This window comes from Triticum dicoccoides, chromosome 3B, assembly GCF_002162155.2.
Source record: "Triticum dicoccoides isolate Atlit2015 ecotype Zavitan chromosome 3B, WEW_v2.0, whole genome shotgun sequence".
Classification (NCBI taxonomy): Eukaryota; Viridiplantae; Streptophyta; class Magnoliopsida; order Poales; family Poaceae; genus Triticum; species Triticum dicoccoides.
In genome coordinates, this window is record NC_041385.1 from 176,615,663 (window position 1) to 176,641,611 (window position 25,949).

Here is a 25,949-nt window from a genome sequence, read left to right on the forward strand (position 1 = left end):
ACAATCCCCATCACTTGGCCCTTCACGGTTTGGGGGCTTGATATGGTTGGTCCCCTTAAAGGGGGAGCCACAAAAAGAAATACTTGCTGGTAATGGTGGATAAATTCACTAAATGGATAGAGACCAAACCAGTAAAAACAGCTGAGGCAGGGCCAGTGATTGACTTTATATCTGGCGTAGTACACCATTATCGTGTCCCGCATAGTATCATCACTGATAATGCCTCTAATTTTACAGCTGACGAGGTGAAATCCTGGTGCGCTAAGTTGGGCATTAAACTCGACTATGCATCCGTATACCACCCTCAAACAAACGGCCAAGTTGAACGGGCCAATGGTATGATCATTAGTGGCATTAAGCCCAGACTGGTACGCTCCTTACGAGAATCAGAAAAGCACTGGGTTGAGGAACTTCATTCCGTACTCCGGGGACTCGGGACCATGCCCAATTGAACGACCGGATGCATACCCTTATTTATGGTGTACGGCGCAGAGGCCGTATTGCCCTGCGACATTATTCATAACTCACCTCGAGTGCGCATGTACGAAGAGCGAGAGGCCGAATTAGATCGGCAGTATGACCTAAACGGACTCAAAGAGGAGGGCGATGTTGCTAAGGCTCGTTCTGCATTTTATCAACAACAGGCCAGGCGTTACCAAAGAAGAGAAGTGCGGGCTAAGACATACAATGTTGGAGAACTTGTTTTACGCCCCCGGAAAAGAAAAAGAACAAGCTCAAACCAAAATGGGAGGGCCCCTTCATCATAGATGAAGTCCTTACTGGAGGAGCCTATCGCCTTCACAATGCAGTGGATAATCGCCTTGAGCCGAACCCATGGAACACTGCCCGGCTCTGAAGATTCTACGCATAGTTCGGCCTCCTTAGGTCCCACTTTGACTAGGTTTTTTCTCTTCTCTCTTCTTTTTCGTTTTTTCCTTTTCCTTTTCAATGTATGTTTGGATCAACCGCACTATTAGGGGTACACATCTTTAAATGTATACACCCCACCATACATGGGGGCTTCTCTAACGAAGCATATTATTAAAAGCTTATAGCTTCACTTGTCTATGTCTGTTGTTTCTATACAACTTTTGCCATTATATGCACCTCTATGACTTAAGTTTTTGCCAAGCTGGGTTGCCTCGCTCCTGTGCTTACACCCTACATTCTCAATTGTTCGGCTAGGGTGTAAAGGGAGTACCTCTGTGATTGTTACAACCGGATTATCTGTATCTATACCTCAGACGGGTGAAGCCGAAAGCTAGCATTCTTAAGGGAATAATTGGTCGGCAAATAAACGATGGACTATTTTTTGGAGCAAATATGAAATCGGCTGCCAGTAATTCGGATACAAGCCTAGGCATGCATAATTTAGTATGCCAACCCAAGGAAAGGAACCCCTAACGGAACTATTTTTCTTGGAAGATGTTCCTTACGTTAAATAGTAATATAACATAACTCCCTGAACTCATTTTGTCTGTTCCAGCAATATAACCGGATTGCCTGGTTTCCGAAGATACTAAATGTTTATTATTTAACATAGTATACGAAAACACTCCAACTTCTTGGTTCGGAGATAGAAGCCGAAGGTCTGCAATGACAAAAAATTTACAAAGTTCAGGAGGAGACAAGTTTGGTCATAAAGTACATTGATACATAGAACCAAATGCCTACTCTCTTTCTACGCCATCTATAAGGCTATCTAATTTACAATCTTCTTGTGGATATTTCGTTGCTATCATTACTTGGTCATATACCAAGTTTATAGGAATTTCCTTCCCATCCGGTCCCTGGGGTCCAACTCGGGCCATATGATCCGGATCTAGTCCGGTGTAGCGTGTCGTCACCATGGCCCATGCGTCTCGTGCACCTTCCCAGCATGTGGACATCTTACATAGGTCGAAGCAACGCCAAGCCCCCTTGAACAGGTTTGTCAACCCATCCATACTTTCTGGAGGGGCATCGGATGGCCATAAGGCTTTGGCCATATTCTTCATGGCTTTCCGGGCATGCTCGTGCAACTTTGATATTTGTTTTAGAACGTCGCTTTGAAGCCCGGACACTTCCTCTTCTTGGCTGACGGTTAACATACCTATATAAACCGAATTATAACATTCTGTATTATATGATTATATCAGTACTCTGGATGGTTCAAGAAGTCATACCGAATATGTCGCCCTTCAACTTTTGGTTCTCCTGTTGCACATCCAAGAGTTGAGCCTTTAAGCTCTTTGCCTTTCCAGTTTTTATCTTTTCCCCCGATCATTGGGTCACTCTTCATTTCTTCAAGCTCTGTGACAGTGGCATTTAGCTGTGTCTGGCTTGTCTCGAGCTCCTGGTACAATGCACTGTTCTTCTCCTTGAGGACCTGCGGTAATAAACGATCCTCAAATCGGTTAGTTCCTCCCGCTTTAAGTCTCAGGGGCTACTAGTATCTATATATTAAAATTTCATAATTTTTCACCTGTATATCCTTTGAGAACATGCGAGTAACTCCAGTAAGTCCGTTCCGGGCAGCTTGGATATATGCGTCCACGGTGCTGAGAGCGTTAAATTCATGCTCCGAAAAAGCCGGGGTGCACAGGGTCTCTTTTAAGCGATGATGATTCATAATGCTCTCCACCTCAGAGTTAATGATGGACACTTCATCTGGATCTTCATGAGGTGGATGAGACGGCGCCACCCCTATATGTGTCGTCGTCCTAGTTGACGAGTTCGGTATCGCACTGGTTGTGGCTCGGCTTGCTGGGATCTTTGGTACGGTTCGCCGTATACCTCTCCTGACATGATAGAGGGAGGAGGAAAATGACGATTCAGCTTTATGCCTAGACATGAAGTAATGAATATACCTCTTTGGTGATGGAGCAGGCTCGGACATGTTCCCCTGTCCCCTTTTGTTTCGTACGCTCACCCTATGAAGGAGCCGTTTTCCTTTTGATTGCTCGTGCGTGGTTACGGCTTGCTGAGCGTCGATCTGTGGAACACGGTCCAGTATGGAGGGCAAGTTGTGAGTAGAAGTGTTTCCCCTTTTAAAGGATTTCCGAACACTTACCTTAACGAAGGGATAGAGATTGGGGTAGTCGGCCACAATGGCTACCTCCGAGCCATCAAGGCTCGCCTGATAATAAACTACTTCTTCAAATTCTACTAATATATCCGGGTCCTCATGGAATATGGGGTCTTCATTGCGAGCATGGTCCTCTGGTTGAGGAGGGGGGCAATAGATGTTCTCAACCACCTTCCTCCATGTCTGTTTTAAAGCAACTAGAGTATTCGGTTAATGCATCCCAATGATAAAAAAGTGCCAAATGACTAACTTAATTACCCATTCAATGGGATTGTACATGGAGAAACCTTCCCGACAATGTAAACGGGTGTAGTCTTCTTCTTCCCATTTATAAAGGTTAGTTAGCATGGCAGCCAATGCGGCTTGGTTATCTGGACCCTCTCGCCTATAGCGAGACGCGTCGTCCTCCCCATTATAGTTCCATAAAGGAGTCACTCTAGATTGAAGAGGTTGGATGCATCGCTGATACATCTCCAACGTATCTACTTTTCCAACCAATTTTGCCCTCGTTTTGGACTCTAACATGCATGATTTGAACAGAACTAACCTGGACTGACGCTGTTTTTATCAAAACTGCCATGGTGTTATTTTTGTGCAGAAATAAAAGTTCTCGGAATGACCTGAAAATCCATGGAGCAACTTTTGGAATTAATAAAAAATACTGGCGAAAGAATCAGCATCAGGGGGCCCACACCCTATCCACGAGGGTGCAGGGCTCGCCCCCTAGGGCACGTCCCTGCCTCGTGGGCCCCCTGGGACTCCACCGACCTCTACCCCAACTCCATATATTCACTTTCGGGGAGAAAAAATATCAGAGAGAAGGATTCATCATGTTTTACGAGACAGAGCCACCGCCAAGCCCAGTTCTTCCTCGGGAGGGCTGATCTAGAGTCCGTTCGGGGCTCCGGAGAGGGGAATCCGTCGCCATCGTCATCATCAACCATCCTCCATCACAAATTTCATGATGCTCACCGCTGTGCGTGAGTAATCCAATCATAGGCTTGCTGGACGGTGATGGGTTGGATGATATTTACCATGTAATCGAGTTAGTTTTGTTAGAGTTTGATCCCTAGTATCCATTATGTTCTAAGATTGATGTTGCTATGACTTTGCCTTGTTGAATGCTTATCACTAGGGCCCGAGTGCCATGATTTCAGATCTGAACCTATTATGTTTTCATGAATATATGTGAGTTCTTGATCCTATCTTGCAAGTCAATAGTCACCTACTATGTGCTATGATCCGGCAACCCCGAAGTGACAATAATCAGGACCACTCCCAGTGATGATCGTAGTTTGAGGAGTTCATGTATTCACTAAGTGTTAATGCTTTGGTCCGGTACTCTATTGAAAGGAGGACTTAATATCCCTTAGTTTCCAATAGGACCCCGCTGCCACGGGAGGGTAGGACAAAAGATTTCATGCAAGTTCTTTTCCATAAGCAAGTATGACTATATTCGGAATACATGCCTACATTACATTGATGAACTGGAGCTAGTTCTGTGTCACCCTATGTTATAGCTATTGCATGAGGAATCACATCCGACATAATTATCCATCACTGATCCATTGCCTACGAGCTTTTCACATATTGATCTTTGCTTAGTTACTTCTCCATTGCCACTGTTATGATTACTATAAAACTGCTACTGTTACTTTTGCCACCATTAACGTTACATCCATACTACTTTGCTACTAAATACTTTTCTACAGATATTAAGTCTTTCAGGTGTGGTTGAATTGACAACTCAACTTCTAATACTTGAGAATATTCTTTGGCTCCCCTTGTGTCGAATCAATAAATTTGGGTTGAATACTCTACCCTCAAAAACTGTTGCGATCCCCTATACTTGTGGGTTATCAAGACTATTTTCTGGCGCCATTGCCGGGGAGCATAGCTCTATTCATTGAGTCATTTGGGATTTATATCTAATGATCACTATGAGGAACTTGAAAGATGAAGGAACCTAGATTTTTCCCTCAACTACGAGGGGAGGTAAGGAACTGCCTTCTAACTCTGTACTTGATTCATCTTCTGTTTTGAGTAAACTTGCGACACCTACACCTGCTATTGATTCTGATATGTCGCATGCTATTGATGATGCCACTTCTGCTATGCATGATGCCTATGATGAAACTAATTCTATGCTTGATAATATTGTGCCATTAGGTGAATTTCTGGATGAACAACTTGCTAGGGTTAGAGAGAATGAAATTATTGAAACTGATAATATTGATGAAAGTGATGATGAACATTCTCCCCCTAGATATGAATTGCCTGATGTACCTGAGGGTTATGTTATGGATGAAGAAACTGCTAGAGACCTTTTTGCTTGCAAAGATAGATATGATCTTAAGAAACTGTTAGCTAAGCTGAAAGAAAAGTCTTTGAATGCTAGAATGAAATATGACCCTGCTTTTGCTACTTCACCTATCTGTATTTCTGATAAGGATTATGATTTCTTTGTTGATCCTGCGTTAATCACTTTGGTTGAATCTGATCCTTTCTATGGCTATGAATCTGAAACTGTTGTGGCACATCTTACTAAATTGAATGATATAGCCACCCTATTTACTCATGAGGAAAAAATTAGTTATTACTATATCCTTAAGTTATTTCCGTTCTCATAAAAGGGTGATGCTAAAATATGGTTTAATTCTCTTGCTCCTATTTGTGTGCGTAGTCCCCAGGATATGATTTATTACTTCTCTGCTAAATATTTCCCCGCTCATAAGAAACAAGCTGCCTTAAGGGAAATATATAATTTTGTGCAAATTGAAGAAGAGAGTCTCCCACAACCTTGGGGGAGGCTTCTCCAATTACTTAATGCTTTGTCTGATCATCCTCTCAAGAAAAATGAAATACTTGATATCTTTTGTAATGGACTAACCGATGCTTCCAGAGACCACCTGGATAGTTGTGCTGGTTGTGTTTTCAGGGAAAGAACTGTTGAGCAAGCTGAATTACTATTGAATAATATATTAAGTAATGATAATGATTGGACACTTCCTGAACCAATTCCTAAGCCAACTCCAAAGAAAATGGGTATTCTATTTCTCAGTCCTGAAGATATGCAAGAGGCAAAGAAATCTATGAAAGAAAAAGGTACTAAAGCTGAAGATGTTAAGAATTTACCACCTATTGAACAAATACATGGTCTTGATAGCCCGACACAGGTAGTAAAGGTAAATTCTCTCTATAGATTTAATGAAGGTGAAATCCCTTGTTATAAGTCTGCTAGCCAATGCTTGGATGAGTTTGATAATTTTATTGTTAAACAAGAAAACTTCAATGCTTATGTTGGTAGACAGTTGAAACGCAATGCTTATATGGTTGAAAACTTGAGTGATTATATGTCTACAGTTACCAGTGACCTTAAACTTATTAGTAAACATGCATCCATGGTTACCACTCAAGTAGAACAAGTGCTTAAAGCACAAGATGATTTGCTCAATGAATTAAACAATAAGAACAATGATAATGTTGTCAGAGTTATGACTAGAGGTGGAAGAATGACTCAGGAACCTTTGTATCCTGAGGGCCATCCTAGGAGAGTTGAGCAAGATTCTCAGAGAACTAATGTTGATGCACCTAGTCCTTCTAAGAAGAAGAAAAAGAAAAATGATAGGACTTTGCATGCTTCTAGTGAACCTATTGTGGACACACCTGAGAATCCCATTGATATTTCTATTTCTTATGCGGAAACACAATCTGGTAATGAACATGAACCTAGTGATAATGTTCTTGATAATGTTCATGTTGATGCTCAACCTAGTAATGATAATGATGTAGAAATTGAACCTGCTGTTGATCTTGATAACCCACAATCAAATAATCAACATTATGATAAGAGAGACTTCGTTGCTAGGAAGCACGGTAAAGAAAGAGAACCATGGGTTCAGAAACCCATGCCTTTTCCTCCTAAGCCATCCAAGAAAAAGGATGATGAGGATTTTGAGCGCTTTGCTGAAATGGTTAGACCTATCTTCTTGCGTATGCGTTTGACTGATATGCTTAAAATGAATCCTTATGCTAAATATATGAAAGATATTGTTACAAATAAAAGAAAGACCGGAAGCTGAAATTTCTACCATGCTTGCTAATTACACTTTTAAGGGTGGAATATCAAAGAAACTAGGAGATCCAGGAGTACCAACTATACCATGCTTCATTAAAAGAAACTATGTTAAAACTGCTTTATGTGATCTTGGAGCTAGTGTTAGTGTTATGCCTCTCTCTTTATATCGTAGACTTGATTTAAATAAGTTGACACCCACTGAAATATCTTTGCAAATGGTCGATAAATCAACTGCTATACCTCTCGGTATTTGTGAGGATGTGCCTGTTGTAGTTGCATACGTTACTATTTTAATGGACTTTGTTATTCTTGATATTCCTGAGGACGATAGTATGTCGATTATCCTTGGTAGACCTTTTTTGGATACTACAGGGGCTGTTATTGATTGCAACAAAGGCAATGTCACTTTTCATGTTAATGGTAATAAGCATACGGCACACTTTCCAAGGAAACAACCTCAAGTCCACAGTATCAATTCTATTGGAAAATTTCAACGATTACTATTGGAGGTTTTGAATGTCGGTGTCAAAACCGGCGGATCTCGGGTAGGGGGTCCCGAACTGTGCGTCTAGGCAGATGGTAATAGGAGACAAGGGACACAATGTTTTTACCCAGGTTCGAGCCCTCTCGATGGAGGTAAAACCCTACTCCTGCTTGATTAATATTGATGATATGGGTAGTACAAGAGTAGATCTACCATGAGATCAATGAGGCTAAACCCTAGAAGCTAGCCTATGGTATGATTGTTGTTCGTCCTACGGACTAAAACCCTCCGGTTTATATAGACACCGGAGGGGGCTAGGGTTACACAGAGTCGGTTACAATGGTAGGAGATCCACATATCCGTATTGCCAAGCTTGCTTTCCACGCCAAGGAAAGTCTCATCCGGACACAGGATAGAGTCTTCAATCTTGTATCTTCATAGTCTTGGAGTCCGGACAAAGATGATAGTTCGGCTATCCAGATACCCCCTAGTCCAGGACTCCCTCAGTAGCCCCTGAACCAGGCTTCAATGACGACGAGTCCGGCGCGCATATTGTCTTCGGCATTGCAAGGCGGGTTCCTCCTCTAAATACTTCATAGAAGATTTTGAACACAAGGATAGTGTCCGGCTCTGCAAAATAAGTTCCACATACCACCGTAGAGAGAATAATATTTACACAAGTTCAATCTGCTGACGTATTCCATGGCGTGACATCACACCATGGCCAAGCCTTTATTCGAATCGTTTTTACTGTTCCACCTTAGCGCGTTTAGTGAAGCGGTTTCCTTGGCACGTCTTGTCAAATCAGAGATCGTGTCCCCTTATTCCAGGATTCTCATCAATACGGGCGTGTGTAACCCAACCGTGCCATTGATTACGGTGCTTGGGAGATAAGCGTGTTTTACCAGGCCGGTGCGGACGCATAGTTTCGTCCGTCCATATATAAGGGGATAGGATCCACCTTTTTACCTACGCCTTCTTCCTCCTTTGCTTATCCATTCCCGCGTACTCGAGCTCCAGCGCCCAAGTCCGCACATCTCGCCTCAACCTTCCCCAGCCATGTCCGGAGCGGGAGGCAAGTGGATGGCCTCCTCCATCACGGAGGGGCACATCAAGAGGCTGCGAAAGGCCGGATACCTGTCCAGTGACATCGCGCATCGGCTCCCCGACGAGAGGCAGATCATCCCTACCCCCGGGCCTCATGAGAGGGTGGTGTTCCTCACCCACTTCCTCCGCAGACTAGGTTTTCCACTTCACCCATTTGTCCGGGGGCTCATGTTCTATTACGGCTTGGATTTTCATGATCTGGCCCCGAATTTCATCCTCAACATTTCGGTGTTCATCGTCGTGTGTGAGGCCTTCCTCTGCATCCAGCCCCACTTCGGCTTATGGTTGAAGACCTTCAATGTCAAGCCGAAGGTAGTGGGCGGCCGTCAAGCGGAGTGCAGAGGCGCCATGGTGGGCAAGATGCCCAACGTCACATGGCTCGAGGGCTCCTTTGTGGAACCATAAAGGGGTGGCAATCGGGGTGGTTCTACATCACCGAGCCGCGTGACCCTAAATGGGCAGCGGCCCCCAAATTCAGATCTGGCATCCCCACGCGGCTCACCTCCTGGAAAGAGAAGGGACTAGCATGGGGTGATTTGGAGGAACTGACCGGACTCCAATCCTGTGTCCAAACTTTGGTGAACAAGAATCTCAAGCTTGTCAACGTAGTCCAGGTCATGCTCGTCCGCCGGATCCTCCCGTGCCGGGAACGGGCGTTCAACTTGTGGGAGTTTGATCCGGCACAGCACCAGACCTTGAGCAGGCTCTTCAACACTATGTACGAAGACGCCTGGAGGGTGCTGTTCAAAGGCGCCGAGGCCCCCGCATCCGCTACCGAAGATCGCGGATTCAGCTCGCAGCGTCAAGCCGGCAAGGCAAGCTATTTTACCCTTTACAAGACGCTTATTTTCCATAGTTTGACTCTATGCGGGATCTAAACTCCCTTTACCTTTGACAGGCCTGGCAAAAGATGTCCGGGCAGGTTAACTGTCCGGCTCCCTTGCTAGAAGGTCCAGCGGACGCCCAATTAACGGGGTTGCTGGCTCCGGCGCCTTACGTGGTGCCGGAGAAGAAGGCCAAGAAGAAGGCCACGGGAATTCGAAGGAGTTCCCGGCGCCAGGTGTTGTCGGACTCATCGTCCGACGACTCTGAGGCAGACTCCTCCCACGAAGACGGGGAGGAGGAAAAAGAGGCCTCTTCCCTCGCGGGGGAGAGAAGAAAAGGAAGGCCTCCCCGACTGGGGAGGCTAGAGGGTCTAAGAAAGGAAGGACCCTTCCTCCGGACTACTCTACCAACGCCGACGACGGCGAAGAGGAGTGGTCACCGAGGGCCAAGCCCCTGGCGAGATTGTAAGTGTCCGGATTCCAGAATGACTCATGATTTTTCCTTTGCCGCATAGTGTCTTCTAACGCCGAATACAACCGTGCAGCCCGCCCAGGGACGGGCTTGATACTTCAACGAGCGGCTCCCTGGCCCCGTTGGATGTGAATAGTACTTCACTTCCGGCCGCCTCCTCTCCTCACGTTGCTGACGATGCTGAGGTGGGGTCCCGAAAGGGGCCCGGCCAGGAGGAGGAGGTCCCGAAGGTGCTGCAAGGCAACCTCCCGGACTTTGGGCACGAGGGGGATCAACCCCCGAAGGGTTCTGAGTTCGGTCCTGGGCCGGACTCTGCACGGGAACCTTTAGTGGTTCCGAAGTCCGGCGGGCGACCCCTTTGTAAGGAGGGCAAGACTGCGACACCGGTGGCCTCCGTCCAACCGGAGTTGCCGGATAATTTGCTGGAGGCGCTTAACGGTGCCGCCATCGACGAGGAGCACCGAACTGTTATGAGTGCGGTGATCCAGAAAGTTCAGTCCGCCAAGAGCGGGCTGACTGAAGCCTGTACCAGCCTTTTAACAGGTTTTGAGGTATGTAATTAGGATATGTAAAATAGTACCATATAGACAGTAGCCCCTGATGCTCAGTTCGGTGTTCGGAAAGAAAAGCCGAACTGAGGATCTAATAAGATATACGCAGGAGTCTAACATAAGCATGTCAATATGGGAATGCAGGCTGCGCTGCTGACCTCTGGCGCACTGACTGCGGAGGTCAATGTGTTGAAGGAGAGCCTCGAGCGGTCCGAGAACGAGCTTGGCCGTGCCAAGAAGCAGCTCGAGGACAAGGAAGGTAAGTGATACCTTATCAGAGTAATGCCTTATAGGAAGGATTTGGTTGCAAAAAATGACAGGAATAACGTGAGTATTGCAGGGGCCACGAACGAGGTGGCGACCCTGAAGGAGGCGGTGTCCAAGGCCGAAAAAGGTGCGGCCGCGGAGCGCGCTGAGCGAGAGAAGCAGGAGGGGCGGGTGGTGGAGGTGCGGAAAGAGCTCCAGGCTCTCACTGAAAAACACGAGAGTTTGGAGCGTGACTCGAAGACTCGAGAGTCCGAGCTCGCCTCGGCTCTTGAGAATGCCAAAGCCTCTAAGGCCGAAGCCCAAAAAGCCCTCCAGGAAATTGAGGAAATAAAGAAGCTGGCGGCGGGTAAGGCATTCTTCATGCGAAGCAAACACGTGAAAGTGAACTACTTGTTACTTACCCGAATCCGGAGCTCTCCAGGAGCATTCGCAGATCTGCCCCATAGTGTGTCCGATGCTGCTGCGTTCTACCGAGCCGAGGAGGGGAGCTCGACGGAGAAGGTGTTCTAGTCTCAATATGCTAAGGGCGGACATCCGGTGCCCCTGAGCGACCAGCTGAAGCAGCTGGTCGAGCTCCACAAGGTGGCCGAACAGGCCATGAAGGGCCTCATAGTTTGGTTGTGGCCTAAAGAGGCCATGCCTGGGAGCTACTTCGGTCTGGTGCGGCGGCTGGTGGACGCCTGTCCGTGGATTGAAGTCATCAAGCATTTCGTCTGCATTGAAGGTGCCCGTCGGGCCCTTGCCCGCGCTAAAGTGCATTGGGGCAAGATGGACGCCGAGAAGCTTGTGACGGACGCGCCACCGCTGGGGAAGGAGTATCGCACACCTGAGATGTACTATAAGGGTGTCCTGAAGGGTGCCCGCCTTATAGCGGGTGAATGCTCCAAAGATGTAATTTTTGAGTAAACTCGCATTTGTTATCCTGTACGCTTGAAAACTTGTTCATGTGCGCTAAGCAACTCTTGTTAATTTAAAATATTACCTTCTGTGCGGCCGTTTATCAAATTTGGGAGATGGCAAGTCGTTGGCTTCAGCCCCCATGCCACGAGTGTTGGGGTGTTCAGGATAAATTTCAGCGCTCTTGTTCCCATTTTTGGGTCCTTCGAGGGAGGCGCTCAACACAACGAACAAGGCAACCGGACTTATGACGCTTGAACACTCCCTCTTAGCCATAGAATTCTATAATTTTAAATTTCGGCGAAGCCCCTAGTGTTCGGAAGACCGAATTCGGGGCGCTATCCACGCTTGGGCCGGACAAAGCCGGTTGCTCGCTCTAAGCGGCATAAGTCTTTAGGGACTCAAAAAAACCTCTCGAACAGCGACCGGCTCTCGCCCTACCATGACGGTCAGTTTTAGCTTTCTCCACTGAGGTGCTCGCCCAGCTCAGCTGGGGCACAATCGCAGTGGTTCTCCCAGCGCTACCTTAGCCGATATAACAGAACGTAAGGTACCAAAACATGGGAGCCAGGAAAACCCAACTATTGACCCAAGACATGATTCAGAGCCAATGCATATAATTCTATAAGTTCGGGGTGCCGCACTTGTGATAGTGTTCGGACTTATCACACCATATTTTGGGGACCTTAAGCCCCTGGTGTATTTGGCCGTACCAAAGTGTACGGATGCGACATGTCGTAAGTGAACATATATAGATAAAAAAAGTAATGCAGTAGTAGGCGAAAAGCGATGCATTGTTTATTCAAAAGGTACTGCAATGAAAGCAGAACGATGCAAATAGTGTGATAAGCAAGGGATGGGACTATTTTAACATGTCCCCCTCTAGGGGTAGGCTGCGGGATTCTATACGAAACAGGTATATTGCTCGTAATAGAGACCACTTGGACACTTGACATAGCTTTTCTGCTTCCCTGGCTGTTGCACCATGAGTTAGGCGATTCTAATGCCGGACAGGGCTTCTGGAAAACGGAGTCCTGAGAATAAGAGAAAAAAAAGAATGACAAAATTGGGAGCCCCTGGTGCGGTTGAGCCACTCTCCGGGCATGCCGTGGTCGTGCCCCTACCCCTATGCCCATGGTATCTTCAAAGCGTAGTTATGTACGCGTGGTACTGATCTCATGATTTCGTGAGGGCTGGGGTTGGGGCCGCATTGCTACGAGTGCTCGGAACGTGCCAGGCGGTCTTGTTGTGGGTTACTCCGGGCGCGCTTGACGGTGTCCGGCCGCTTAATGGCCGAACTCAAGAATTGCCTTAAGAGGCTGCTTTGTACTAACGCCGCGAGAGCCGCCCTATGCTCCTCCGTCCGGAGAGAGCGTTCGGTGTTTCCGTTGACCGTAATGACTCCTCGAGGGCCTGGCATCTTGAGCTTGAGGTATGCGTAGTGCGGCACCGCATTGAACTTTGCAAATGCGGTTCGTCCGAGCAGTGCGTGATAGCCGCCGCGGAACGGGACTATGTCGAAGATTAACTCCTCGCTTCGGAAGTTATCCGAGGATCCGAAGACCACTTCAAGTGTAACTGAGCCTGTACAGTTGGCCTCTACACCTGGTATGACGCCTTTAAAGGTCGTCTTTGTGGGTTTAATCCTTGAGGGGTCTATGCCCATCTTGCGCACTGTATCCTGATAAAGCAGGTTCAGGCTGCTGCCGCCGTCCATCAGGACTCTAGTGAGGTGAAATCCGTCGACGATTGGGTCTAGAACCAATGCGGCGAATCCACCGTGGCGGATGCTAGTGGGGTGGTCCCTTCGATCAAAAGTGATCGGGTAGGAGGACCACGGATTGAACTTTGGGGCGACTGGCTCCAACGCATATACGTCCCTGAGTGCACGCTTCCGCTCCCTTTTGGGTATGTGGGTTGCGTATATCATGTTCACCGTCCGCACTTGTGGGGGAGAACCCTTCTGTCCTCTGTTGTTCGGCGGCCGGGTCTCCTCCTCGTCATCGCTATGCAGCGCCTTGTCATTGTTTTCGACAATTAACTTGCCTTCCTGCTTGAACACCCAACAATCCCTGTTGGTGTGATTGGCTGGCTTTTCGGGGGTGTCGTGTATCTGGCACGAGCGATCGAGTATTCGGTCCAAATTGGATGGGCCCGGAGTATTTCTTTTGAATGGCTTTTTCCGCTGACCGGATTTAGAGCCTCTGAATCCGGCATTGACTGCCGTATCCTCAGCATTTTTGCCATTAATGTGGCGCTTGTGCTTGTTGCGACGCGACCTGCCGTTGGTGTCCTTGGTATCCGAATTACCGGGGCTCTTGGTCATGTTGTTACTACGAGCTAGCCAGCTATCCTCTCCCGCGCAGAAGCGGGTCATGAGTGTTGTGAGGGCTGCCATGGATTTCGGCTTTTCCTGTCCTAGGTGCCAGGCAAGCCACTCGTCGCGGATGTTGTGTTTGAAGGCTGCAAGGGCCTTTGCATCCGGACAGTCGACAATTTGATTTTTCTTGGTTCGAAACCGTGTCCAAAATTGTCTGGCCGATTCTTCTGGCTGCTAGATTATGTGGCTTAGGTCATCGGTGTCTGGTGGTCGCACATAAGTGCCTTGGAAGTTGTCGAGGAATGCGGCTTCCAGGTCTTCCCAACAACTGATTGACTCTGCTGGCAAGCTGTTAAGCCAATGCCGCGCTGGTCCTTTAAGCTTGAGTGAGAGGTATTTGATGGCATGTAGATCATCACCGCGGGCCATGTGGATGTGAAGGAGATAGTCCTCAATCCAAACCGCAGGATCTGTTGTGCCGTCGTATGATTCGATGTTTACGGGTTTGAAACCCTCAGGGATTTGATGATCCATTACTTCGTCTGTGAAGCATAGTGGGTGTGCGGCGCCTCTGTATTGGGCTATATCACGACGCAGCTCAAATGAGCTTTGTCTACTGTGTTCGGCCCAGCCGGATTTGCTGTATCCGGCGTGATGGTTGTCATCACGTATCGTGGGACGCCCACGCGATCCGTAGATCGATCTTGTTTGTCTTGCCTTCTCCTCCAATATGTCTCGCAAGTCTGGTGCACTCCCCCGTGGTTTTGTATTCTTCAAGCGACACCGGGGTGCGGCTTTAGCGGAGGTCCTAAAGGCCTCTCTGTCGAGGCCACGAGGTGACCGATCGGCCGCGTCATGCGGTGGTGATGTAGGTTGAAATGCTTCCTCCTCTAATCGGGGTAGCAGCCTGCGTTTTGGGTAGCTCTTGGAGGGGCGTTCGAGTTCATACTCTTCGGCCGCAAGGACTTCAGTCCATCTATCGGCTAGCAAGTCTTGGTCAGCTTGAAGCTGTTGCTGCTTTTTCTTGAGGCTGCTTGCCGTGGCCATAAGCCTGTGTTTGAAACGCTCTTGTTCGACGGGATCCTCAGGCACGACAAACGGAGGGAGGCATATAATTATCGTCCTCTACCTCTCTGTCTGCCGCTCTCTCATGAGTGCTGGCTTCTCCGTCCGCCTGCGTTGAATCCTGCTGGAGGGGGTTGTCTTCGGCACTGTCCGGGGTGTTGTTGTCTCCGGTGCCAGAATCTCCATTTTTGCTGTGGCGGGATTTAGAGCGGCGCCGCTGACGTCGGCGCTTAGGCTGTTTCTTGGAGGGGTCGTCCTCCGTTGCTCCATCGCCATTCCCGTCCTTTGGGATGTCCACCATGTATATGTCGTATGACGAGGTGGCCTTCCAGTGCCCTATAGGCGCTGGGTCTTGGTCGTCTCCTGCATCGTCGTCCATACCGTCGATGTCTTCGGAGTCGAAGTCTAGCATGTCGGTTAAGTCATCGACAGTGGCTACAAAGTGGGTGGTGGGTGGGCTTTGAATTTCTTCGTCGTCCGCATCCCAACCTTCCTGACCATAATCCGGCCAGGGCTCTCCCGATAAAGAGAGAGACTTTAGTGAATTCAGGATGTTGCCAAAGGGCGAGTGCTGAAAGATGTCCGCAACGGTGAACTCCATGATCGGCGCCCAATCGGATTCGATTGGCAGGGGCGCGGAAGATTCGGAGTCCGGAGAGGAGTCCGGCACCTTGGAGTCACGTTCTTCACAAAGGACAGGGTTGGTATTCGGCTCTATCGCCCGTAGAGGTGGCAGCCCCCGAGGCGGTTTCCAGCCACCCATCCTCGATCGGCACAGTCGGCTCCGAGCTAAGGGTCAGAGCGGACACTTGTGCGGCCTCCAGGGCACTGTCCGGCAGCAGAGCTAGATCATGCCCATCGTGACAGTGCGGCGCGCTTGGCAGTGGCTCGAACCCGTCGAAGATCAAGTCTCCGCGGACGTCAGTCGTATAGTTCGAACTTCCCAATCTTACCTGATGGCCAGGGGCGTAGCTTTCAATCTGCTCCAGATGGCCAAGCGAGTAGGCCCGCAGTGCAAAGCCGCTGAATACGAAGATCTATCTGGGGAGAAAAGTCTCACCCTGGACCGCGTCGTTGTTGATGATCGAAGGAGCCATCGGTCCTAAAGGCGACGACACAGAGGAACTCTCAATGAAAGCACCAATGTCGGTGTCAAAGCCGGCGGATCTCGGGTAGGGGGTCCTGAACTGTGCGTCTAGGCGGATGGTAATAAGAGACAAGGGACACGATGTTTTTACCCAGGTTCGGGCCCTCTTGATGGAGGTAAAACCCTACTCCTGCTTGATTAATATTGATGATATGGGTAGTACAAGAGTAGATCTACCACGAGATCAATGAGGCTAAACCCTAGAAGCTAGCCTATGGTATGATTGTTGTTCGTCCTATGGACTAAAACCCTCCGGTTTATATAGACACCGGAAGGGGCTAGGGTTACACAGAGTCGGTTACAATGGTAGGAGATCTACATATACGTATTGCCAAGCTTGCCTTCCACGCCAAGGAAAGTCCCATCCGGACACGGGACGGAGTCTTCAATCATGTATCTTCATAGTCTTGGAGTCCGGCCAAAGATGATAGTTCGGCTATCCGGACACCCCCTAGTCCAGGACTCCCTCAATTACTATTGGAGGTTTTGAATTCCCCATTCCTACTTTCAAAAAGAAATATGATATTCTTATTGTTGGGGACATGCATATCCCCATTGAGGTAACCTAGTGTTATTTGAAAATTCTCCGGTTTTATGTTATTTGTAAGAAGTTTGTTAACAAGACTTGATCAACCTTGTTAGTGGATTCCTTTTGATGAGCATGAGATGGATGCAGTTAGAAAGCACAACTCTCTGTACCGTCCTTTTACATTCTGTTATTTAGATTAAATAAAGCAAAAATAGTTTTTTCCTGTCTGTTTTATGAGTTATCCATGCAATAAAAAATACCCCGAAAATAAAAGTTCTCCAAATGTCCTGAAAATGAAGTATGATTTTTTGTGGAATATTTAAGAATTTCTGGCACTAAGAACACACCAGGGGGGCACCATTTTGCCAGGAGGGCACAGGGCGCGCCCCCTATCTCGTGGGCCCCATGTGGACACCCTCCACTTATTCCAGCACTCACTCACTTCGTCTTCCTCCAAAAAAATCCTCCCATAGCTCAAACCCGTGTTCTAGCTCATCTTGCTGGCATTTTTGATCTCCTTGCTCGGAGCTCCATTCACAAAACTGTTTTGGGGGATTGTTCTTCGGCATGTGACTCCTCCAATGGTCCAATTAGTTTTTGTTCTAGTTCTTTATTTATTGCAAATTTTTGCTGCTAAGGTGACCCTGTTCTTGAGCTTGCATGTCAAATTTATATGGTCCAAAGTAGTTTTAATGCATGATATAGCCTCTAGGCACTTGTGGGAGTAGTTTCTATCAATCTTGTTGAGTTCGGTTCATTTTTATTTTGAGTCACTAAAAATTTCAGAATTTTTTCAGAGAAAATGATGAATAGATTGTTGAGGGGCTCTTCGAGCCCAAGCTCGAAGGATAAGCAGAATGAGGAGAACAAAAAGCCCAAGTTCAATCTTCCTCATACCTTGAAAGTCCACGCATGCAAATGGCCTTGTGATGCATTCTTGAGGGCCGCCATAATTCACGATGATTTTTATTACTTGGCTGAGAATGCAGGCCTCACCTACTTCCTCCACGACCAGCGCGAACAGTATCTCCTACTCACTAATACTTTTGTGCAAAATTTTTATTTCCATGCTAAGAAATCACCACCTTCAGTGGAGTTTCACTTATATGATGAGGTTAGGGAGATGTCACTCCATGATTTTTGTCGGGTCTGCAAGATACCCTTTGTGGGCAGCATCGAGGAACCACATCGCAGTGATGTGGATGAGTTTATTGATAGAATTGTTGTAGGGGAAACAAGGAAAGTTTTCGATGCAAGAACTACTAGTATACATTTTCCAGTTCTACGTTACTTTGCGATATTTGCTAGTAGATGCTTAATTGGTCGTGGGAACAGTGGAAATATTAGTGCTCCTGATCTTGTTATTTTGCGCCATGCCTTATTTCGTGATACAACTTTCAGTTTAGGAGCTATTGTTGCTAAACGGTTAAGTCTGAACCGTACAAAGGGCCCTATCTTCGGAGGCATCTTTGTCTCACGCCTTGCTGAACATTTTGAGATACCTATTAGGCATTATGAGAAAGAGGAAAAGTTGCCGCCCACTATTTTTCTAGATTATAAGAGTATGGTAGCACATGAGTTTATTGTTAAAAATAAGAAGAAGATGCTTAAGTATAATTTGATATTTGGTAAAACTCACTGGTGAGACTATTATCTTGCCTGCACCCTCTTTGTTTAACATACTTTCAGGCACGTACCTCATTTTGCCCTGATACGTCTCCAATGTATCTATAATTTTTGATTGTTCCATGCTACTCCCTCCATTCCTAAATATAGCGCGTATAGTTTTTGGCACGGAAATTAAAGGTAACACATGGAGGCAAAAATTTCACAAGTTTTGGGCGAGGTTACACCTGACTTATTGACATGAGAAAATAGAGGAGCTTGCCTAATATAAGGAAATGCAATCAAATCCCTAAAAACATTATCTAGACGAGTGGTGCAACACAATACACCTTATATTTCGGATTTTTTCTCAAAAATCTATACACCTTACATGAAGGAACGGAGGGAGTATTATATTACTTGCTTTGGATGTTTAATGGGCTTTATTATACACTTTTATATTATTTTTGGGACAACCGGAGGCCCAGCCCAAATTGTTGTTTTCTTGCCTATTTCAGTGTTTCGATGAAAAGGAATATCAAACGGAGTCCAAACAGAATGAAACCTTTGGGAGAGTTATTTTTGGAACAGAAGCAATTCAGGAGACTTGGAGTAGATGCCAGGGAAACTTCGAGGTGGCCATGAGGCAGGGAGGCGTGCCCTACCCCGGGGCACGCCCCCCACCCTCGTGGGCCCCTCGTGGCTCCCATGACCGACTTTTTTCTCCTATATATGTCCATATACCCTAAAAACATCAGGGAGCACCATAGATCGGGAGTTTCGCCGCCACAAGCCTCTGTAGCCACCAAAAACCAATTGGGACCCTGTTCCCGCACCCTGCCGGAGGGGGGATCCCTCACCGGTGGCTATCTTCATCATCCCCGCGCTCTCCATGATGAGGATGGAGTAGTTCACCCTCGGGGCTGAGGGTATGTACCAATAGCTATGTGTTTGATCTCTCTCTCTCTCTCTCTCTCTCTCTCTCTCTCTCGTGTTCTTGAGGTGTTTCGATCTTGATGTATCGCGAGCTTTGCTATTATAGTTGGATCTTATGATGTTTCTCCCTGTCTACTCTCTTGTAATGGATTGAGTTTCCCCTTTGAAGTTATCTTATAGGATTGAGTCTTTAAGTATTTGAGAACACTTGATGTATGTCTTGCATGTGCTTATCTGTGGTGACAATGGGATATTCACGTGATCGACTTGATGTACGTTTTGGTGATCAACTTGCGGATTCAGTGGCCTTGTGAACTTATGCATAGGGGTTGGCACACGTTTTCGTCTTGACTCTTCGGTAGAAACTTTGGGGCACTCTTTGAAGTACTTTGTGTTGGTTGAATAGATGAATCTGAGACTGTGTGATGCATATCATATAATCATACCCATGGATACTTGAGGTGACATTGGAGTATCTAGGTGATATTAGGGTTTTAGTTGATTTGTATCTTATGGTGTTATTCTAGTACGAACTCTAGGATAGATTGAATGAAAAGAATAGCTTCATGTTATTTTACTACGACTCTTGAATAGATCGATCAGAAAGGATAACTTTGAGGTGGTTTCGTACCCTACAATAATCTCTTCATTTGTTCTCCGCTATTAGTGACTTTGGAGTGACTCTTTGTTTCATGTTGAGGGATAGTTATATGATCCAATTATGTTATTATTGTTGAGAGAACTTGCCCTAGTGAAAGTATGAACCCTAGGCCTTGTTTCCTAGCATTGCAATACCGTTTGTGCTCACTTTTACCACTTGTTACCTTGCTGTTTTTATATTTTCAGATTACAAATACTCATATCTACCATCCATATTGCACTTGTATCACCATCTCTTTGCCGAACTAGTGCACCTATACAATTTGCCATTGTATTGGTTGTGTTGGGGACACAAGATACTCTTTGTTATTTGGTTGCAGAGTTTTTTGAGAGAGACCATCTTCATCCTACTGAAGGAAATATGCCCTAGAGGCAATAATAAAGTTATTATTTATTTCCTTATAATCATGATAAATGTTTATTATTCATGCTAGAATTGTATTTACCGGAAACATAATACATGTGTGAATACATAGACAAACAGAGTGTCACTAGTATGCCTCTACTTGACTAGCTCGTTAATCAAAGATGGTTATGTTTCCTAACCATGAACAATGAGTTGTTATTTGATTAACGAGGTCACATCATTAGTAGAATGATCTGATTGACATGACCCATTCCATTAGCTTAGCACCCGATCGTTTAGTATGTTGCTATTGCTTTCTTCATGACTTATACATGTTCCTATGACTATGAGATTATGCAACTCCCGTTTACCGGAGGAACACTTTGGGTACTACCAAACGTCACAACGTAACTGGGTGATTATAAAGGAGTACTACAGGTGTCTCCAATGGTCGATGTTGGGTTGGCGTATTTCGAGATTAGGATTTGTCACTCCGATTGTCGGAGAGGTATCTCTGGGCCCTCTCGGTAATACACATCACATAAGCCTTGCAAGCATTACAACTAATATGTTAATTGTGAGATGATGTGTTACGGAACGAGTAAAGAGACTTGCCGGTAACGAGATTGAACTAGGTATTGGATACCGACGATCGAATCTCGGGCAAGTAACATACCGATGACAAAGGGAACAACGTATGTTGTTATGCGGTCTGACTGATAAAGATCTTCGTAGAATATGTAGGAGCCAATATGGGCATCCAGGTCCCGCTATTGGTTATTGACCAGAGACGTGTCTCGGTCATGTCTACATTGTTCTCGAACCCGTAGGGTCCGCACGCTTAAGGTTACGATGACAGTTATATTATGAGTTTATGCATTTTGATGTACCGAAGGTTGTTCGGAGTCCCGGATGTGATCACGGACATGACGAGGAGTCTCGAAATGGTCGAGACGTAAAGATTGATATATTGGAAGCCTATATTTGGATATCGGAAGTGTTCCGGGTGAAATCGGGATTTTACCGGGTTACCGGGAGGTTACCGGAACCCCCCGGGAGCCATATGGGCCATCATGGGCCTTAGTGGAAAGGAGAAAGGGGCAGCCCAAGGGGGCTGCGCGCCTCCCCCCTTCCCCTAGTCCTATTAGGACTAGGAGAGGTGGCCGGCCACCCCTCTCCCTCTTTCCCCCTTGGGAATCCTAGTTGGAATAGGATTGGGGGAGGAGTCCTATTCCCGGTAGGAGTAGGACTCCTCCTGCGCCTCTCCCTCTTGGCCGGCGCCCCCTCCCCCCTTGGCTCCTTTATATACGGAGGCAGGGGCACCTCTAAACACACAAGTTGACACAAGTTGATCCACGTGATCGATTCCTTAGCCGTGTGCGGTGCCCCCTGCCACCATATTCCTCGATAATACTGTAGCGGAGTTTAGGCGAAGCCCTGCTGCTGTAGTTCATCAAGATCATCACCACGCCGTCGTGCTGACGAAACTCTTCCCCGACACTTTGCTGGATCGGAGTCCGGGGATCGTCATCGAGCTGAACGTGTGCTCGAACTCGGAGGTGCCGTAGTTTCGGTGCTTGATCGGTTGGATCGTGAAGACGTACGACTACTTCCTCTACGCCGTGTCATCGCTTCCGCAGTCGGTCTGCGTTGGGTACGTAGACAACACTCTCCTCTCGTTGCTATGCATCACATGATCCTGTGTGCGCGTAGGAAATTTTTTGAAATTACTACGAAACCCAACAGTGGCATCCGAGCCAGGTTATTGATGTTGATGTTATATGCACGAGTAGAACACAAGTGAGTTGTGGACGATACAAGTCATACTGCCTACCAGCATGTCATATTTTGGTTCGGCGGTATTGTTGGACGAGACGACCCAGACCAACCTTACGCGTACGCTTACGCGAGACCGGTTCCCTCGACGTGCTTTGCACAGAGATGGCTTGCGGGCGACTGTCTCTCCAACTTTAGTTGAACCAAGTATGGCTACGCCCGGTCCTTGCGAAGGTTAAAATGGAGTCTATTTGACAAACTATCGTTGTGGTTTTGATGCGTAGGTGAGATTGGTTCTTACTTAAGCCCGTAGCAGCCACGTAAAATATGCAACAACAAAGTAGAGGACGTCTAACTTGTTTTTGCAGGGCATGTTGTGATGTGATATGGTCAAGGCATGATGCTGAATTTTATTGTATGAGATGATCATGTTTTGTAACCAAGTTATCGGCAACTGGCAGGAGCCATATGGTTGTCGCTTTATTGTATGCAATGCAATCGCGATGTAATGCTTAACTTTATTACTAAACGGTAGTGATAGTCGTGAAAGCATAAGATTGGCGAGACGACAACGATGCTACGATGGAGATCAAGGTGTCGCGCCGGTGACGATGGTGATCATGACGGTGCTTCGGAGATGGAGATCACAAGCACGAGATGATGATGGCCATATCATATCACTTATATTGATTGCATGTGATGTTTATCTTTTTATGCATCTTATCTTGCTTTGATTGACGGTAGCATTATAAGATGATCTCTCATTAAATTATCAAGAAGTGTTCTCCCTGAGTATGCACCGTTGCCAAAGTTCGTCATGCCCAGACACCACGTGATGATCGGGTGTGATAAGCTCTACGTCCATCTACAACGGGTGCAAGCCAGTTTTTGCACATGCAGAATACTCAGGTTAAACTTGACGAGCCTAGCATATGCAGATATGGCCTCGGAACACGGAGACCGAAAGGTCGAGCGTGAATCATATAGTAGATATGATCAACATAACGATGTTCACCATTGAAAACTACTCCATCTCACGTGATGATCGGTTATGGTTTAGTTGATTTGGATCACGTAATCACTTGGAGGATTAGAGGGATGTCTATCTAAGTGGGAGTTCTTAAGTAATATGATTAATTGAACTTAAATTTATCATGAACTTAGTACCTGATAGTATCTTGCTTGTTTATGTTGATTGTAGATAGATGGCTCGTGCTGTTGTTCCGTTGAATTTTAATGCGTTCCTTGAGAAAGCAAAGTTGAAAGATGATGGTAGCAATTACACGGACTGGGTCCGTAACTTGAGGATTATCCTCATTGCTGCACAGAAGAATTACGTCCTGGAAGCACCGCTGGGTGCCAGGCCTGCTGCTGGAGCAACGCCAGATGTTATGAACGTCTGGCAGAGCAAAGCTGATGACTACTCGATAGTTCAGTGTGCCATGCTTTACGGCTTAGAATCGGGACTTCAACGACGTTTTGAACGTCATGGAGCATATGAGATGTTCCAGGAGTTGAAGTTAATATTTCAAGCAAATGCCCAGATTGAGAGATATGAAGTCTCCAATAAGTTCTATAGCTGCAAGATGGAGGAGAACAGTTCTGTCAGTGAGCATATACTCAAAATGTCTGGGTATAATAATCACTTGATTCAATTGGGAGTTAATCTTCCGGATGATTGCGTCATCGACAGAATTCTCCAATCACTGCCACCAAGCTACAAGAGCTTCGTAATGAACTATAATATGCAAGGGATGAACAAGACTATTCCGGAGCTCTTCGCAATGCTGAAAGCTGCGGAGGTAGAAATCAAGAAGGAGCATCAAGTGTTGATGGTTAACAAGACCACTAGTTTCAAGAAAAAGGGCAAAGGGAAGAAAAAAGGGGAACTTCAAAAAGAACGGCAAGCAAGTTGCTGCTCAAGAGAAGAAACCCAAGTCTGGACCTAAGCCTGAAACTGAGTGCTTCTACTGCAAGCAGACTGGTCACTGGAAGCGGAACTGCCCCAAGTATTTGGCGGATAAGAAGGATGGCAAGGTGAACAAAGGTATATGTGATATACATGTTATTGATGTGTACCTTACTAGAGCTCGCAGTAGCACCTGGGTATTTGATACTGGTTCTGTTGCTAATATTTGCAACTCGAAACAGGGACTACAGAATAAGCGGGCACTGGCAAAGGACGAGGTGACGATGCGCGTGGGAAACGGTTCCAAAGTCGATGTGATCGCAGTCGGCACGCTACCTCTACATCTACCTTCGGGATTAATATTAGACCTAAGTAATTGTTATTTGGTGCCAGCGTTGAGCATGAACATTATATCTGGATCTTGTTTAATGCGAGACGGTTATTCATTTAAATCAGAGAATAATGGTTGTTCTATTTATATGAGTAATATCTTTTATGGTCATGCACCCTTGAAGAGTGGTCTATTTTTATTGAATCTCGATAGTAGTAATACACATATTCATAATGTTGAAAGCCAAAAGATGCAGAGTTGATAATGAAAGTGCAACTTATTTGTGGCACTGTCGTTTAGGTCATATCGGTATAAAGCGCATGAAGAAACTCCATACCGATGGACTTTTGGAACCACTTGATTATGAATCACTTGGTACTTGCGAACCGTGCCTCATGGGCAAGATGACTAAAACACCATTCTCCGGTACTATGGAGAGAGCAACAGATTTGTTGGAAATCATACATACCGATGTATGTGGCCCGATGAATATTGAGGCTCGTGGCGGATATCGTTATTTTCTCACCTTCACAGATGATTTAAGCAGATATGGGTATATTTACTTAATGAAACATAAGTCTGAAACATTTGAAAAGTTCAAAGAATTTCAGAGTGAAGTTGAAAATCATCGTAACAAGAAAATAAAGTTTCTATGATCTGATCGTGGAGGAGAATATTTGAGTTACGAGTTTGGTGTACATTTGAAAAACTGTGGAATAGTTTCGCAACTCACGCCACCCGGAACACCACAGCGTAATGGTGTGTCCGAACGTCGTAATCGTACTTTACTAGATATGGTGCGATCTATGATGTCTCTCACTGATTTACCGCTATCATTTTGGGGATATGCTTTAGAGACGGCCGCATTCACGTTAAATAGGGCACCATCAAAATCCGTTGAGACGACGCCTTATGAACTGTGGTTTGGCAAGAAACCAAAGTTGTCGTTTCTTAAAGTTTGGGGCTGCGATGCTTATGTGAAAAAGCTTCAACCTGATAAGCTCGAACCCAAATCGGAGAAATGTGTCTTCATAGGATACCCAAAGGAAACTGTTGGGTACACCTTCTATCACAGATCCAAAGGCAAAACATTCGTTGCTAAGAATGGATCATTTCTAGAGAAGGAGTTTCTCTCGAAAGAAGTGAGTGGGAGGAAAGTAGAACTTGACGAGGTAACTGTACCTGCTCCCTTACTGGAAAGTAGTTCATCACAGAAAACTGTTTCAGTGACACCTACACCAGTTAGTGAGGAAGCCAATGATAATGATCATGAAACTTCAGATCAAGATACTACTGAACCGCGTAGATCAACTAGAGTAAGATCCGCACCAGAGTGGTACGGTAATCCTATTCTGGAGGTCATGCTACTAGATCATGATGAACCTACGAATTATGAAGAAGCGATGGTGAGCCCAGATTCCGTAAAGTGGCTTGAAGCCATGAAATCTGAGATGGGATCCATGTATGAGAACAAAGTATGGACTTTGGTTGACTTGCCCGATGATCGGCAAGCAATTGAGAATAAATGGATTTTTAAGAAGAAGACTGACGCTGATGGTAATGTTACTGTCTACAAAG